We start from the raw sequence: 18,408 nt of genomic DNA, 5'->3' as shown, positions 1-18,408 counted from the left end.
CTCCTAGACCTCTCCGCTGCCTTCGACACTGTCTGCCACTGCACACTACACACACGCCTCCACGACGCAGGGATCCGAGCCAAGGCCCTGGAATGGACCACCTTTTTCCTCTCTGGCAGAACCCAGAGCGTCCACCTTCCCCATTCCGATCCGAAGCCGCCGAGATCATCTGCGGCGTACCCCAGGGATCATCCCTCAGCCTGACACTGTTCAACATATACATGGCTCCACTAGCACGCATCGCCCAACAGCACGACCTCAACATAATCTCCTACGCCGATGACACGCAACTGATCCTCTCCCTCACTAAGGACCCCCTCACCGCCAAATCCAACCTCCACGAAGGAATGAAGGCCATCGCCGACTGGATGAAATGCAGCCGACTGAAGCTGAACATGGACAAGACGGAGAGCCTCATCCTCGGCTCCAACCCATTAGCCTGGGATGACTCCTGGTGGCCCTCGACCCTGGGGGCACCCCCAACACCTACTGACCACGCACGCAACCTGAGAGTCATCTTCGACTCAACGCTCTCCATGACCTAGCAAGTCAATGCTGTCTCCTCCTCCTGCTTCAACACGCTCCGCAAGATCTACAGGTGGATCCCCACAGACACACGAAGAACAGTCACCCAGACCCTAGTTAGCAGCAGACCCGACTACGGAAACGCCCTCTATGCTGGAGCCCCGGCCACGCTCTTCAAACGACTACAAAGAATCCAAAACGCCTCTGCACGCCTGATCCTCGACATTCCACGCCACAGTCACATCACCCCCCACCTCAGAGACCTGCACTGGCTCCCCGTCGACAGGAGAATCTCCTTCAAACTCCTCATCCACGCACACAAGGCACTCCACAAGGCCGGCCCAGCCAACCTCAACAGTCGACTCTCCTTCTACGTTCCCAACCACCAGCTCCGCTCAGCTGACCTCTCCCTGGCCACCATCCCACGCATTCGAAGAGCCACCACCGGTGGCAGATCCTTCTCCCACCGCGCCGCCAAGACCTGGAACACCCTTCCTCTGAACCTACGACAGACCCAAGACCTGCTGACCTTCAGGAGGTGACTCAACACCTGGCTGTTCGACCAGTAGCGGCAACACTCCTCTTTCTCCTCAGCGCCCTGAGACCCTCGCGGGTGAGTGGTGCGCTTTACAAATTCTGTGATTGATTGATTGTATAGCAAACACACCCATCTGATAAAAAAGTTGGGGAACCCAATGCATTTAAGTATTTGAAACATATAACTCCATTCAATAGAATCAAATGCTTTGGCAGCATCCAACATAACTGCTGCAACCTGGAGATCTGGGTCGAGCAAACGAAACATCACAAAGATCTGTGTAAATTGTGATGTGGACCTTTCTGGAATTAAACCAGATTGGTCCAGTAGGACCAATTTCTGCATTAGAGGTTGAAGCCTAGTGGCCAGAATTTTTGGAAGGATTTTCGCATCTAAATTAATACTTGACGGGGGCAGTACGACTTAGCGGGAAGGTGTAATGTCTTCTTTTTAAAGGGTGATTATCAGGGCTTGTCTAAGCGTTGGCGGTAGCCTGCCTGATTCATATGCCTCCTCATACATGTCTTAATAGTGTAGTACTAGCTCCTCTGCAAACTCTTTATGGGATTCGGACGTGAGGCCATCCGGTCCCGGTCCCGGTGCCTTTTTGTTTGGCAACAAACGAATTGCCGCTTGAATATCAGTGGCCCCAATCGGCTGGCATAAATACTCTTGATGCCCCTTAGCTAACCATGCACAAGCGATATCTGCCAAGTAATCATCTAAGTCCTGGGAGTCAGAACTACCATGTGAAGTATACAACTCAGCATAGCAGCTTCAGAACTACAGAACTATTGCCTGCAGTGTGTTGTGGTCACTACCTGCATCACCTGTAATTTTTGTTATGAAATGGTGCTCAGTTTTGTATTTGATCTTAGAGGCTAGGTTATGCCCTCGTCTGCCTCCCTCAACGTACGCTCGCGCTACGTGCCTCTTGGAAAGATAGCAAGTCTCTCCCGCTGCCAACTCATTGTGCTCTAAAATTAGGTCTTTTATTTGGGATAGTGTATGCGCGCATGGGAGCACCTCATATTCCCTCTCAAGTCTTGTCAGCGGTACTTCTCCACCTTAGTGATTTGACGACAGATATCCTTAAGTATACCTGCCGTTGTACTGATGCAAGTGCCTCTGATAGTGGCCTTAAATGCCTCCCAGAGAGTCGCAGCACTATCCAGAGATCCCTTGTTTAAGTCATCATACTGGACAATAGCTTCTCTAATCGTAGTAGTGTACAGTGGATCTAGCAGAGCTTCTGGGAGGAACCTCCACGTGAACTGACGAGGGACACTTGTCGAATATGTAAAGTGAGTTTGACTGGGTTATGATCAGATAACGTTCTGGGTTACGCAGCTATGGTAGTTGCCCAAGCATTCGCCCCTTTACTTAACAGCCAGCAATCCAACCGGGACGAACTACCATGCACTGCATATGTGTGTGTGCCTTCTAGTTTATCAATGTTATGGAGCCGCCAAGTGTCTACAAGTCCCATTTCAACCATCCCCCTGTTTATGACCTGGGCTGCCCTGGGTGAGTGCCCACCATGCTTAATTGATTTATCTTTGCGCAGGGCCAGGTGTGTGTTCAGGTCGCCCCCCCACAGAATTTCTGGTTCAGGCCACTCGTGTAGCACATTGAGAATGCCCGCAAAGAGCTCAGGCTCATCAGTGTTAGGCCCATAAACATTTACAATGGTTAGAAGCGAACCCCCCAGCTTACCATGAACTATAGCATATCGACTCCTGTCATCTCTGCATGTTTTGATCATGGTAAATGCAAGACCTTTCTTTATGAGTGTAATGACCCCTCTTGCATATGAAGAATACAAAGAAGCCAAACGATACCCTGCCCACCTCAGGGCAACCTTGTTCTCAGTCTGCTTGGTCAGATGTGTCTCCTGGAGGAGAGCGACCTTGACACTATGCCTATCTAGATAGGCTAGTACTTGCCTAATTTTTTGGGGGGGAGTTTAACCCACGGACATCCCATGTCACACAAGTGATTGATTCCTATCCAGCGGCGTCATGTAAACTATCTGATGATACATGTATTTCACCTATGTACGAGGACTAAAGTGTAACATAGCAATGATGTCTCTGATTTCCAGCCAACCACATACAACAAACCCCTATAACTTGGTCTCCCGCTCCCTCCCCCTACCCTTTTTAGCATTCCCAACTTGCAAAAACCATCCCATGAACAAAGAAGCAGACCCTGAGTGTAGAAAGTGATCATAGCTAAATGCAGGATATACCCATTGGGGAACGCCAGAGGACATCCAACTCCCAAGGTGAAAAGGGAGGTGGATGAACATCATAGAAAGTCTCCCTCAACTACTTGAAAATCGGATCGGGGAGGATACAAACATTTAAACGTTTTAGTAATAATGGGTTACAATACTCACAACGCAGTTGGTAATCAGTCGGATCGGGGTGAGAGGCGGGAAAATACAATGAGCAAAGGGCCCGCCCGCGCATCAATGACAACATATAGGTGATTTAAGCTGCCAGTCACGCCTCGTGTTACTGTAGGGCGTAGTGGATACATCAAGGCAAAATGTCCTGCCATAGTTAGAGCTCTTCATCCGGTGCATCAGAGGCAGCGTGCTTGCTTAGTTTGATGGATTTTGCGTATTCCAGAGCCAGCTTGGGATTGGTAAAGACCTTGGCTTTGCCTTCCAGTCTGATACGTAGCCGGGCCAGATACAACATGGCATACGGCACATTTTCCACCATTAGCTTCTTTTTCACAGGCTGATATTCCTTTCTCGTCGCCTGGACTGCAGCGGAGAAATCTGGATAAAATCCATGTTATCACCCTGATAGCTTATGGTGCCTTTCTCACGGGACGTACGCAACACAGAATCAAGGTCCCTGTAATTTAGCAAACATGCGATAATTGGTCTTGGGGGGGCCCCTGGAGGAGGACGAGCTTCCAGGGAGCGATAAGCTTTCAATGATTATCAACTGAGACAGTTGTTCCGCTCCAGAGATCTCCTGTAGCATGTCCTCGACATAGGTCTCAAACCTACCAGTATTAGTCGATTCCCATAAACTAGCGATTCGCAAATTCTTTTGCCGGGACCTAGCCTCCAAGTCTTCAGTTTTGGCCTGAATGACAGCGAGCACCTTCTCCATGTCCAGAGACTTGAAAGCCACATGTTGTAAGCCATCCTCTGCATTCGATATACGTTTTTCAGCTTCTCCCAGCCTGGCAGCATGTTTGTCTAGTTTCGCAGACGTGTGATCCATCCGGAGGCTAAGAGCATCAATTTTGCCATCTATGGATTGCAGACTGCTCTGCATGGCAAGGAGCATTACCTCAAGCGACGATGGGTTCTCTGAAGGTGCATCCAATTCAGAGTCCAAGCTGCAACTTGCCGGGTTTTCGCAGTTCAAAATTGAGGTGTGGTTGATTCTTGTCCGCTTAACCATATTTGCTCTTCTGTGCAGTGCAACTGTGCACAGCGTCCCTGCATGCAATGCTTGGCAGATTATCTTTCAACGTGCTTTCAATGCAAATGCCAAGCCAGAGAGGGATGCACCCAGTACCAGCACGAGACACACGGCGTCATATTGCAAACTGCCCACAGCACTAGAATGTGAGAGCTAGTGCAGGCATGCCACACGGGGGGACAAGCAACTTTATTTATATACCGCACTGCATACCGCAGGGACACACAGGTATTAGAGTCACTATGTGGGCAGATATCACAGCAATACAGCTATACCTGCTGGTAGACTTATACACATTCAGCAGGGGCTCACGCAACAGTAAGATGCGGTGCATGTAGAGGAATCTTATAGCGCTTCCACGCTCACGCAGTCCATATACGCAGGTCACCCACATGGACTCATCAATCCTGGGCCTTCCATGCGTATCAATCGTGCGCCTCCGGCGTCACGTTGCAGTGTCTGTTCAATTAAAGGGGCCAACTCCAGGGCACGCAGTCAGTTCTGCCTCACCTTGGAACCATGCGATCGTCCCGCGGAGCTCCTCTGGCATCGCACAGCATTCACCAGGGGCAGAGAGGAACTGCCACGCATCAGAGCAGCATCACCATCCCGGCACACACATTGTCCAACATTCGGCCACACTGCTATGGGAAAGTTACCTGCCGTCTCACAGGGCCGCCATATTTTGCACCAAGCCACAATCACGGCAATCTGCGGAACACGGTAATACGGGCCGATGCCTGCAAACAAAACACTTCAGCTCTGTGGCTTCAATCCTGTTTCGATTGCCTCTGATTATTTGTGTTGGATGGCATTTAGGGAGCAGGATAATGAGCGGATTAGTAAGTCTGCCGGTGGAGCTGCACTACGGCGAAGCAATTTTGCTGTGCGCCTTCTAGCGCCCCCCCGGTGTGAACAGCACTTTGCTGCAAAGCTTGTCCAATTAATTGTAGCACATATTTATTCAGCATTGGAACAGGACCTCTGGCAAAGTTGGTCTGACTTGGTACCCTCCTTTTTAGGCAGATGGCTACCACAAATTCTAAGAATCCCACTTATTTCACAAAAGAAAAAGAGAGGAGGTCCAGTGCTAAAATGTTTGTCAGCTTCCCTTTGTAAAAATGTGCGATTGGGTGGTTTTGTTCATACAGCCCTTCATGCCTAAGCATGCCAGTAATAGTTGCCTGGATTTTCTTGTTTTCGGGGGCCACTGACACAGGTGTCTTTTGAGAAGTAGATAATGGTGGTAGATTCAATGTGCATCGTGGTAGGGCAGTCACTGCATGCTGTGGTGTCTCCATCTCACTATGAATCTTGTGCCATTGTGAAGTCACAGAGGTAGGTGAATCTTCTGGTGCACTGCTGGGGGCAGGACAGCTTTGTGTGAAGATGTCACTCTCTTCTTCCTCATCATCACCTTCCACCATGATTGAACTTGTACTTGTAGCTGATGCTGCCTGGCTGTCCTCGACACCACAACCAGGTTCAGCAATTATTTTAAGGTTCTCCTTCCACTTGATTGTGTAGTGGTTTTTCATATGGGTTGTTTAGCCTCCAGCAACAAAATGTGTTCCAGGTTTACCTTGACAAACATTTCTGTGACAAAATATGCATTCTGCAATGCGCGCCCCATCTTTGCTAACTGTAAAAAAAGTCCCAAACTGGAGCAGCTACCAATGCCTGAAGACCAACTGAAGGTAAGTGGGCATCTCATTGATTGCCTCTCTTCTTTACCTGAGGCAGTAGTTGGTGCAGGTCTCAACTAGGGGTTTGCAAATATGGGAGCTGGTAGTGGTGCTACCTGAGCCACATCCCTCAGAGCAGGTTGAATTGCAATGTCAGACTCCTGTGTCAACTTCCACCATGACTGCCTAATCGTCGTCATCTTCCTCATCATCCCCGTCCATAAGTCTAAGTCTTTCGGAAACTTTTAATTTCCCTTGCCTCGCCTGTTGTGTCCTGAACTCTACTGGGGTCCACTCCATGTCCCTATTATCATCGCCAGAAGTGGTGCTTGGAGAAAGTGATAGAGTAGTACACTTAATTTTCCTTGATGGAGATCTAAGAGCCAATTATTCTAAAAGAGTACATTCAACTTCATGCTTGGAAGGAAGCTCAACCTCCTGTTCTGCTCCAGCATCAGGCAAATATGCTATTGCTCGCTACAACTGCTCTCCACTTTGCTCTGTTTCATGAAACAATTACATACTACTTTGGTAAAGGAACAAATCCAATTCAACATCACTGCTTGTTGGACTCAGCATGATTGCAGTGGCTGCCTCATCGACAGACATGGTCCTGGGTTTAGTTTGGTTGTAGTGGTGCTGTTGATGAAGGAGTGCTGCTCTCAGCTTGCTCGCCAGAGACCAGTGCGTGAGGCACAAGTTTGCCAAAAAATGTTCTTGTCAGTGTGCCAGTGGTGGAAATGTGCTTTTTCTCCTCCACTCTGGCCACTTTCTTTGCAGCACCTCTCAAGTAATGCACTGGCCTTCTGTCTGGCAGTCCTGTGGGTGATGCCTCTTCTCTTGTGCACCTAAAAGCAAACCAGCAAGAAGAACATCAGTGAAAAGTGACATTGTTACAGTCCAATTAGTAATACAAACAAACAATATAATTTAGTATGGTAGGTTACTTAAGTTATTATAAAGCATTAGCAATACAGTGTATCCGTTTGTAAAGCCACACTTACATAAACTTTCATGTTGTACACTCAGAAAGAGCAACGGCAACAACATACAGATGTAACTTTTTTATTTATGTGCAGCAAGTTAGGATGTGGCAATTAGGGAGGTGCAGGTGACAATTGAATGATCCTTAGACAATGAATGCTGTTGTGCACCTATAGAAGACATGGGGTTAATGCCAGATGTTAGGAAAATGGGGACAAAAGGAAAAATAAAAATAAATGAAATAAAATAAATAAAAAAAATTAAAATGTAACCTTTAAGAACACAATTGTAATAATAAAAACTAAAATCCAAAAATCTAAAAAATGTTTTTTAAATAAGTGAAAATATCCTCAAGCATATAATTTATTAAACTGCTATCTCAACCATCCAATCAAGCCTATGGCAAATGGCTGCATTGGTTGCCTACACAAAATGGCCACCAGCCAGATGGTCACAACAACAAGAAAGAAGGTATGGGGAACATAGAAATACATGCAAGCCTATGGCAAAAACACACTGGCTGCCTATACAAAGTGGCCACTGACCACATGGTCAAACAGCAAGCAAGGATGCGTTGCCACAACATAGAAGACATACATGCCTATGGCAAAAGCATACTGGCTGCCTATACAAAATGGCCACAGGACACATGGTCACAACAACAAGCAAGAAGGCATGGGGAACAAAGAACACATGTAGGCCTATGGCAAAAGAAAGGACCACTGACCACATGGTCAAACAACAAGCATGGAGCCATGGCCACAACAAAGAAGACATGCAGGCCTATAGAAAAAGCAAACTGACTGCCTACACAAAATGGCCACTGACCACATAGTACAACAGCAAGCAAGGAGGCATGGTCACAAACAAAGAAGACATGCAGGCCTATGGGCACTGACTATAAAAAATGGCCCCTGGCCACATGTCATGGGGAGGAAAAAAAAATATTGGCCTGAGGCAAACACACTCCCACACTAGCAAGAAAAAGGAGGCATGGTAACAGAGAAAACCCCCCATTAATTTAGGGGAAATACCTGGGCTAAAAAATGTTACAACAACATCCTCCAAAGGCATCAAATATAATTTGCAGAAAAATAAACATGAAATACTCCCCCAAAAAAACAACATTTAGCAACTTAATCCAATTCGACCCTTGGCTGAAATGATGTTTTAATTCAAAAGACACCACAGAAACGGTTGTTTCATGCACCCATGACTAGTACTGGGCCTACTACTGTCTGGAAGGCCCATTGGCAGACTAGGTCTGATAGTGAATTAAATCAATATTGCAAACATATTACAAAAAACATGGAGAAGAAAATCTACTAAACAGTGCAACATTTTTCCTTTACGAAGGAAGATAAATTACATGCAAAAAATAAATAGGTCACTACTAAAACTGCAGGCCACCCACAACATTAAATTAAATCAAATAAAAGTACAACTAAATCTAGGTACCAGTCAAACAAACAACACCCTTATAAACCAGTTTTTCAACTTACTTGTGAAATTTCTAAAACAAAGTACTCAAACCCTAAGGTATTTATGCAGCATACAAGGAAAGCATTCCATTCAGCTCAAAATTCCAATGAAAAGTGACCAGCAGAGGGACAAACCACTGGGAGAAGCCTGCAGTGAAGAAACAGGAAGTTGAAGTCTCTGGAGAACAAAAAAAGGCTTCTCACACAAAAAACTACTTGGGACAACAGTGGGATAAGTCTTGTGTGAGCTCCCAAGTGGCCCAAGAGTATCTTGGCACTTGTGAGTGAGTTCAAAACAAAACTCAAGAGCACAAGTGGAAACCTGAAGCCAGCCGCGCGTGCAGCAGCGGGCACACCGCCGGCGCACCGAAGTCAAGCCAAAGGTAAGCGCGTCTGCACCCGTCCGCGTCCGGATTGCGGCCAGTGCCAGCCAAACTGCCCGTTGCCAGTCAGGTGGCCGCAGTGTATGGTCCAAAGAGCAACTATTAAGTTTGAATAATAAGGCATGTGAGCTAACAATCGAGCTAGACCATTTGAAGGCTAACCAGCCTACGATCTGCAGCTCCTGCCCTTTTCCTTTAGGGGCAGGTTCCAGGATATACAAGGATGACTCCTTTCTCAACTCTCCCCCTGCTATTTCTGCTCAGGGAGAAATTAGCTCTGTCAATGCCTGCCTGATTAACTGCAGATCCCTCCCCAAACATGCAGATGACATCTGGCTTTCCTTGGAGGCTAACGCATGGGATTTAATGTTTCTCACCGAAACTTGGCTCAAGGAGAGCTTAAATCCAGACCTGACGTTGGCCATTCCGGTTGGCTTCAGGTTGGGGGTGCCAATAGAGGTGTCAATAAGACTGGGGTGGTGTTGCTATCATTCTTAGGGAGGGCTGGGAAATCTCCTGCAGAAGGATTGAACAAATAGGGATCCTGGAGGCCATATATTTTTGCATAAAAAATGCATCCACTGTATCAGTGGCTGGGGTCCTAGTTTATAGACCTACTAACACTCCAACCTGTCCTCTAGCAGAAATCCTGCTATATAGCAGCAGACCTCTCTTTAAAATACACTAGCTTTACTATTCTAGGGGACTTTAACATCCACATGGACAGTGACATATGCGCGAAAGCCAACCAACTTGCAGATACGTTGGGCAGACTCAACTTTACACAACACGTCACGGTCCCAACACATGCTGCCGGCCACACAATCGATCTCATTTTTACTAATGACCCCAACCTGATGGTTGAGGCTCCCCTACCACTAATATGGTCTGACCATTTATTGATACCATTCAACTTTAAACCTACTCACTACAGTATTAGACCTCAGCACTGCCCTGAGAGAAGGAGAAACTGGAGCTAAGTCACAAGAGAGCGCATGACACTAGCACTCCTCACAGTCCCCCTCAAGTTGTCAGGTAATCCTGATAAAGATACAGCAAGTTTTACTAGTTGAGTGGACAATGTTCTTGATGCAGTTGCCCCCCCTTAGACTAGTCGTCTCCTGTTGGAAGAGACCATCTGTTCCCTGGTTTTCCTAAGAACTTCGATTCTAGAAAAGTTTATGTAAAAAATTAGAGCGTGCTTGGAGACAATCTTATGACCTTGCAGCTAAACTCACCTACAGAAAGGCCTTTAAAAACTTCCATAAACTCAAGCGAAGTACCATGCGGGACTACTTCACCCACAAGATTAAATCAGCTGAAAATTCAGCGAAAGCTCTATTTAAAATCGCTCAATGCTTCACTAAACCAGCAGCTCTTGATATCACTGTGATTCCCTCCTCTTCCCTCTGGTGGGGTTGTCGAACTTTTTTCAGGACATAATTCAAACTATCTACGCTACTTTTCCTTCCAATTTGCCCGAGCATAACGCCACTCCGGGCAGCCCGGAGCCTTTGACCAAATTCCGCCCTCTTTCTCTGGAGGCTTCTTTGAAAAACCAATCAGAATGTAAATCTTGTTCACCAGGGAACCCTGCCCGGCCCAGGTTTTTAATCTTCTGTCCCCCTGTTTTAATGCCTCCCTGAACCAAATTTGGAACTCTTCTTTGAGTCAGGCATTTTTCCAGCAGCGTGGAAATAGGCTTTCATGCTGCCCATATTAAAAAAAAACGTACGCCGACCCTACAGAGTATAAAAACTTCAGGCCCCTCTCACTTCTACCTGCTCCGGCAATAATACTTGAACAAATAGTCCAGAGCCAACTATCAGAATTCTTGGAATCTAACAATCGATTCCATGACTCCCAATCCGGCTTTAGAGCAGGTTATAGCACGGAGACTGCTCTCTTAGAAGTGGCAGAGAGTGTCATGAGACCATTGACCAGGCCAATGCAGCAATGCTTGTCCTGCTGGATCTGTCCACGACCTTCGACACTGTAGACCATCTGATTCTCCTAGAGAGATTAAAACAACTGGGAATTCAGGGCACTGCCCTTGCCTGGATATGGTCCTTTCTAGAGAACCGGACACAACAAGTTTTTCTACGTCCCTTCATCTCTTTCCAGAAGCCCCTTGATTGTGGGGTTCCCCAGGGATCAGCACTGAGTCCCCTCCTTTTCAATGTATACCTCTCCCCTCTTGCAGCCTTGGTCAAATCCCTGGGGGTGAATGTGATCTCCTACTCTGATGATACCCAGCATCTGTTTTCTTTTAAAGAACAATCAGAGGCTGCTTTTATCAACTTTAGAAGCTGTCTAAGTCACATATCGGCTTGGATGACCCAAAATTGTCTAAAGCTGAACTCGGAGAAAACCAAGGTGCTTTTCTTCAACCAACAGGCCTCTCCACCCTCTAAGCCCTGGGGGCCTCAAGAATTGAACTCCGCTCCTGAGCCAGTAGACTCAGTGAGAAACTTGGGTTTCAGATCTGACATTGATCTTTCTTGCAAGAACCAGATCCGGCAAGTCTCCTGCTCCTGCTTCGGGAAACTTCGCACCCGGCGGAAGTTCCTCCACTTCCTCCTGATGGACTGCAGGAGGACGGTGATTCATGCCTTAATTACATCCCATCTGGACTATGCCAATGGCGTTTACGTGGGTCTCCCTGCAAATCTGATTTGCAGACTGCAAATGATACAGAATGCAGTGGCTAGACTGATTTGCAAGGTGCCTTCCCCTCATTTCATCACGCCCCACCTGAGAAGCCTCCATTGGCTGCCCGTCATAAGGAGAATAGAATACAAGGCATTCACCCTGGCTTATAGAGCAACCAGGGGCCGAGGCCTGGCCTACTTGAGAGTCAGACTACAACACTACCATAATGACCGGGCCTTGAGATCTAACCACCTGAAGCTCCTCACCACTCCCCGCTTTTGCAAGGCGAGGTTTGGCGATAGAGCATACGAGCTTAGGACCGCAGAACTGTTAAATGCCATGCAGCTCCCGCTCCGCCTGACTGAACCAGACCTGCTTTCAGGTGAGCTCTAAAAACCTGGCTCTTCAATCGTCATTAAGCTTGTATGTGCCCTGTATTATTTGACTGCCTTAGCACCGGGACACCTCTGTTGGAAGTAGCTGCGCGCTTTACAAGTTTCAAAATAATAATAATAAAGAGCCAGCCTAAAGCGCTAGAGAGGTGCAGGAGGAACCTAAACATGAGAGGGAGGATCTGACCTCTACAGAGCACTGTATGTAGTCACTAAGACTGATGCTCACCCTATACCTAGAGCGTATGAGCTCATTAATAGTTTAAGGGCTGCAAAGTACCTGAATATATTTGACTTAACTTTGCCCTCAGAGAAGAATCAAAGTTGAGGTCAGCATTCTCCACACCTGAGGGTCACTGTTAGTTCAAAGTGATACCCTCTGGTTTAACAAATGCTCTTTCATGCCAAAGGTTTGTAAACATACTCCTGTCTGGTTTGGAACCATTCAGTGCAGCTTATCTTAATGATACAGCTATATACAATTCCACCTGTGAGTACCACCTGGTCCACCTGAAGGAAGTGCTTCAGACCCTACAACAAACAGGCCTGATTACTATGTCCAGCAAGTGCAAGATAGGACAGAGTTCAGTGGTGTACCTGGGCCACCTGGTAGGTGAAGGCCATGCATAACGTGTCAAATCCAAAATTCAAACTATTCTGATCTTAAAACCTAGCCACAGTTCAGGGCCTATCCTGGCTGGGTACCACAGAAGATGTGTTCAAATGTATGGGATCATTATGACTTCCCTGACAGAACTAACCTCTAAAAGCAGCCCAAAAAAGGTCATTTGCACCCCAGAGTATCAGAAGGCATTTGCCACTCTGAAGGAGGCTTTGTGTTCAGCACCAGTATGACTGCCCCCTGACAATACAAATGAATTTGTGATGCATACAGATGCTTCAGAACAAGGGATCAGGGCAGTGTTGGCACAAGTAAATGAGGAGGGATTAGATCAGGCAGTTGCCTTCATTAGCAGGTGACTACTCCCCAGAGACCAACGATGTTCCATTGAGAGGTAAAGCCTTTGCTGTGGTCTGATCCCTGAAGAAGCTGAGACCATACCTGTTTGGTATTCACTCTTGTGTTCAAACTGACCACAGACCTCTCAGATGGCTCATGCAGATGAGGAGAGAGAACCTTAAACTGTTGTGGTGGTCCATTTAGCTACAGGGGATGGACTTTACAGTGGAACATAGCTTCAGGACTGCCCATGTCAGTGATGCTCAAAGTAAGGTCCGGGGGCTGCTTGTGGCACTCTCGACCATTAGGTGCCGCCCCCCTGGTGAACAGCAGCATGAGTAGCTACTTACTTGCCGAGCACAAATATTCAGGAAAAATGTGCTGCCCTTGGTCACAGCACAGACCACACTTTGTGGTCCCTCGGCAAATGTTTATGAGTACCCAGGCCCATGCTAATGCAGCTGGACTTTCTAGGTTTTTTCCACTTAGCTGATGAGGAATACCAGGGTGTAGGTTAGTTACCCATCACCTTTTGTCTAGGGGTCTGTGTGAGACCCCTAGACCCATTTTGGGACTGATACTAGTAGTTTCTGACTCTAATTGTGCCCTGGGCTCTGCTAGCTAGGCCCTGGGTCAGTGCTATGATTAAAAGGTATATGGTAATTAGGTGCAATTACAATTGGTACTGACAATCTCCCTGTAAGTCCCTAGCATATGTTAGGTGTTAGAAATTGGCATCTCTGTTTGGCAGAGGTATGCACCTAGTCCAGGTAGGGGCCTTTCCTTCTAGTCAGGGTAAGGAGATTACACTTTTAAAATAACCCCTTATCACCCCCTTGGCAGCTTTGCACAAGCAGGCAGGCTTATTTCAGAGGCAAAGGTAAAGCATTTGCACATAACACTTAGTAATAAAGTCACAATTGTATAAAAGGATAACATACCAGTTGTAGAAAAACAGCCAATATTTATCTTTGTAAAACAAGACCAAAATGGTAACAATCCAACACACAATAATCAAAATATGAATATTTCACAAATACCGTTAAAATACAGTTCCTTGAAGTTGATAGTTCTGGCCGGGGCTATCACAACATCAAGAACACAAAAATCCAAGAGTTCAGGCTGACTGCGGCATCGCTGGCCAGCTATGGTGTCAAGAAGACCCACATGCAATACCTTGCAAATACAGGGTATTTTGAACTTTGCGATGAGCTCTGCAGACGTGGCATCGGATCCAGAGGTTGATGCATTAGCCTTTAGTCCTTTGAAGTCACATGCATTGCAGATCGAACTCTGTGAGGTTGAAGTCAGAAGCAGCACCTGCATCGATAGGCATCGGGACTGCGGTGCGAAGTGCAGCAGTGTGGTGTGCGGTAGCCTTAGGTCACCGTGCAGGCAGAAGGTCAGTAACAGCATTCAGCAGCAGCGGTGACACCAGGGTTTCAATGCAAAGGGGGGCAATGCTTGTCGCAGTGCTGGCAGGTCATGGTGCAAACAGCGGCATCGTTGTTGCTGAAGCACTGTTGTCGGCAGACAATCTGGAGTGGAGTCAATAGAGCCGGCGTCTGTGGGCTGAGGTTGCAGTATGGGATGGGGTGGTGTGTTGTGTAACTTACAAGCTGTGCCCCTAGGCCACGGTACAGGCAACGGAGTTGTTGACGGCGTTAGTTTGCTTTTTCATCTGCTGCAGCACAAAATATACAGTTCCAAGTGATGGCAGCAGATTATCTTGATGTCTTTGCTGTTCCCGAGACTTCTTGTACAGGGGGCAAGCTCTACCTCAATCACTTGGAGAAACTCCTCAGAAATATGTTACAGAATGTTCAGTATTTCACTGCCCAAGACTAAAATAGCCACAGCAGGCCAACAAAGAAAAGCACATAGCAAAGTAGCACTTCCTCCTCACAGCTTCTCCAGCTCTTTTACCTGGCAGGTTCATTAGTCCAAACAAGTTCTAAAGTTCTGTGGTCAGAAGCCCAATATTTATACTGATTTTCCCTTTGAGGTTTTGGGCAGAAAGTCTCTGAGGTCAGTGAAAAACAATGTTGTCCTCCCTGTTTTAGCTTTACTACAGGAGGTGGAGATATCATTGTGCACAGCAGACCCAGCCTATTCGGGTGCTAGTGAAAACTTCTCCCACCACTTTAAATGAAGGAAGGTCGATCTAGCATGTCTATTTGTCACCCAGAAAAGGCAGGACACATCTCAACCCCCCTTGGGACTGTCTAGTGTGAATCCAAATCCTCAGCTCCTATCATTCCAAAACCAGATGGCGAATACACAAACGAACAGAGGCACATAGGATGGTTAAGTAAGAAAAGGCGCAATTTCTAAAAGTTGCATTTTCAAACAAACAAATTAAAAAACACCTTTACTAAAAGATGTGTTAATAAATTCTGAGTCCAGAGAGTCAAAACGCCATTTCTCTAGCTTGTCCCAATTGAAAGTTGTACATGTAAAATGTTACAGTGCAGCTCCAATGAAAGCCTATGGGACAGACAGCCTTTCAAAAGTAAAAAACTATATACACAGTATTTTACTATCAGAACATGTAAAACACACCAGTACATGTCCAACCTTTCACATACACTGCACCCTGCCCATGGGGGTACCTTGGGCCTAACTGAGGTGTGCCTTATAAAAGAGAAGAGGGGAGGTTAGGGCCTGCCAAGTGGGTGCACTTGCCAGGTTGACATGGCAGAAGAAACGGAATGCAGAAAATGCAGTAGCAGGTCTGAGACACCTTTGAAAGGCTATTTGTGTGGGTGGCAAAGCCAGTACTGCAAGCCCACTAGTAGCATTTGATTTACAGGCCCTGGGCACACATCGGGCACTGTACTAGGGACTTACTAGTAATTCAAATATCCCAATCACAGAAAACTAATCATAACACAATGTACAGTAGGTGCACTTGCACTTTAGCACTGAATGACAGTGAAAAGGTGCACAGAGACACTAAATCAGCAAACACAAAGTCCAGCGTACCATCAAAAAAGGAAGTGAGAGTGCAAAAAGACAGGGGAGACACATCAAAAGGTCTAACAATAGGGCTTATAGCTTTAGAGGCCCAGCATATTTAATGCCATAATTGTGCACTGATGTGGTGCATTTTGTCATTTTAAAAGAGCCTGCTTCTAAAATAAAACTGTATGCAAATTCGACTTTGGAATTAAGGGTACTTCCACAGTCTTAAACTACCTTATTTTTACATATGCATCACACCTAAGGTCTACCCTACAGGGTAGGGTACCTTGTTAAAATAAGCAGGGCCATTACAATGCGGTTGCTACAATGTGTTATAATGTATGCCATTACAACGCAAGTTGGAAAAATGACTTGCTGTAGAGAGCAGAAGCTGTTGGATTTAAAATTCAACACGTCCCCTACTGTTTCACAGACTGGCGTTGGAATAGTAAATTACACTATTCCAAAATCCAGCACCCCCCCTACAGCAAGTCGTTGTTCAGACTTGTGTTGTAATGGTATGTGAGGTAACAATGTGGTCGTTCTAACGACCGTGTTGCAATGGCATGCGTGGTAAACGCGTGCGAACTAACTTGGCATATTCCTTTATTAACATTAATTAAGTCTAACTATTGACAGGAGTGAGCTCATATAATTATTTGAAGTCTAAATAATAGTTAGAAAAAATCCAATAACTTTCCATGGTTAGATTTAGTATAACTCTGACAGAAAATAGGATATAGAACTACTTTTCCTGGGAAAACAAACTTCACAACGCGGCCGTTACACCGTGGTATGTTTACATCACGGGCATTATAACGCAAGTCGTTACAAACACTTGCGCTGGATGGCACTCTAAGCTAAGGAATAGTATGATTTACTATTCCAGCACCTTCCCTACTGTAACGTAGGCTGGAGTTGGAATAGTAAATCATACTATTCCGAAGTCCAGCGCAAGTCGTTGTAACAAACGCAATGTAAAATACCATTTTGTGAATGTACGCGTTTTAACACTATACATTCCTTTTTCTGTTGTGCCTGAATCCAACGCTAGAGCGGCCACTCTGGATTGGTCAGCCTTTGACAGGTTGAGCCAAGCTGCTCTGATGATGTGTGAAGTGGCCTGAAAGGAAACAAAGAGACATCTGGTGGAAGGAGATCTGCTGCTTGTTAAGCACAGGACAGGAAGGGTGCTGGAAATGGGCTGCGTAGCCAAACTGGTCTTCAAAGTGAGGAAGACAATAAGGACAGAAACCAGTGCTATTTGTTGTTGTGTATTGTCGTCAATATAAGACTGTTTGTATATTATCTCTTTTTTTGTTTGATTTTGTCAATGTTGCTCAGTCTTGTATTTTATTTGTGCTGTTTATATATATATATATATATATATTACCTACTGGCGGTCGCCAGTAGGTAGTTATAGTTAGGACCCCTTTTCCATAGGAAAACCTCAACATTCTATTTTGAATAACTTTGGCGCCGGTCGATGAATCCTCGCGAATTTCTCAAAATAGGTGGGGCGCTACGCTCCGCTCCTATCCTGAAAGTCTCGGGGGGATCCGTCAAGCGGGGGCTGAGATAAAAGGGGGGTCCCAAAACGCGTTTTCCCCATGCATTTTTCCATAGGACCTTTAGAACGAGCTACAGCCCGAACGGCTGAACAGAATTACTCGAAATTTGGCAGAGAGGTAGTCCCTAGGTCAAGGAAGTGCCTTTTGTAGGTTTGGTGTAAATCTGTTCAGTAGATTCTGAGAAAATAGCCTTTAAATCAATATATATATCTGAGCCCGCTTACGGTACGCTTACCGTACGCTTACCGTAAGCGTACGGTGGCGTGCGCGAGCGCGATTCTGATTGGCTCTTAGATCTTAGTAAACATTCGAATCGGCCGAAACCAGGAAGCGGCGGCCGCCATTTTGTGTATTTCACTCAGAAAAAAAAGAGTGAAAACAAGAAAAGGGGGCAATGAGGAGAGTTACAGACCCCCTTACATTTGTGAGGGGGTCAAAGAAGGACTGTAAAGTACAAAGAAAACATTTATTGATTTTAAAAAAAATCACGGGGTACGCGTACGGTAAGCTTACGGTAAGCGTACGGTAGAAAAAAAAAAAAAAAAAAAAATGAAAATCAGATTTAAGTGTTTAGATATTAGGGGGCTCTAAAAAGAGCCGTTGTGTTTATGAAATGATTTTTTAGTGGTACCTACAAGTAAGTACCGATGCAGAGTCTAAGGTTCAAGAGGAAGACTCTGTTCCCTTCATCATTGAAGTGCACACCATCTCCTCTATAAATGTCTTGCATGTCATAACGCAAGTTGTTGTGGTAAATGGCACCCATACCATAGTCACGGAGGAAAGCAGAAACAGATTTGTTGACGTGCTTTCTTGCTTT

This window comes from Triturus cristatus, chromosome 6, assembly GCF_964204655.1.
Source record: "Triturus cristatus chromosome 6, aTriCri1.1, whole genome shotgun sequence".
Taxonomy (NCBI): Eukaryota; Metazoa; Chordata; class Amphibia; order Caudata; family Salamandridae; genus Triturus; species Triturus cristatus.
This window is presented reverse-complemented; position numbering follows the sequence as displayed.